This window comes from Peromyscus californicus, unplaced genomic scaffold, assembly GCF_007827085.1.
Source record: "Peromyscus californicus insignis strain IS unplaced genomic scaffold, ASM782708v3 Scaffold_4__1_contigs__length_199733344, whole genome shotgun sequence".
NCBI classification, from domain to species: domain Eukaryota; kingdom Metazoa; phylum Chordata; class Mammalia; order Rodentia; family Cricetidae; genus Peromyscus; species Peromyscus californicus.
The window spans coordinates 95,491,387-95,492,319 of NW_026294562.1; positions in this window are offsets into that span (position 1 = coordinate 95,491,387).

Sequence of the window (933 nt, forward strand, 5' to 3'; positions counted from 1 at the left end):
TTTTGTTAGAAAATACTGTACATATATTTCTAATCTTGTTCAAGGTATTTTACCTATACAGTTCATTTAACAATGTAATGCAAATTAAAAGTCCTTGAAAGTTATTATTACCAACTAATTAAGATATAAAAAAATGCAAGTTAGTATTTAGTCACCTATTACAATCGAACTTGCAGTCATAATAGGTATGTTTTCAAGGTCAAACAGATATATTTTAGATATACAGGTCATCTTCAAACACTTCAGAGATCTACAGAATATGGTATTAAAGATACTTTAATAACATAGATTCTTTTTATGAATATGAGACATGTCTGCTCCTGGAAGTACCAATATACTTCAGAGAAGATGATGGGCATTGAAGAAACTCCATACAGAGTTTATTTTCATTGTGGCAAGTTAGCCACTGGGCAAGAAAGTGCCCTTACCTCAACTGCTGACAGTAAGCTGTGCAAAATGGACAAGCAGGACACAAAAGAAAGGACTGCTGAACCATGCCAAGACAAGGTAGAAAGGCCCTTTAGAAAATACTGCTTCACAGATGAGTGCATCAGATATGCTAGGCCCTGTAGGCCGAAGACGGGTGTCCCAACGTTGCATAGAAATCTTGGGTAACTGTCTAGGCAGCCAGCTGTTTCTGTCATTTCTCACATTGTTTTGGAAGTCGCTTGTTTGCACTTCCTACTTAGGTAATATTATTTCCTTCTCAGGTCTCTGATGGAGTTGAAGATTAGATGGCTTTAGTTATGGTTTTCCTTGTTAAAATTCAGAAAAGAAACTCACTAAAGAGGTTGTAAAGTGTATAAGTTTGAAAGACATCAAAAGATATTTTTGGTTAGTAATACAAGTTAGGTAAACATGAATTAGGTACAACACTTGGGACTCACAAAAATAGGATAGATACTGGAGTATTTTATCTGAATTTGTCAATTG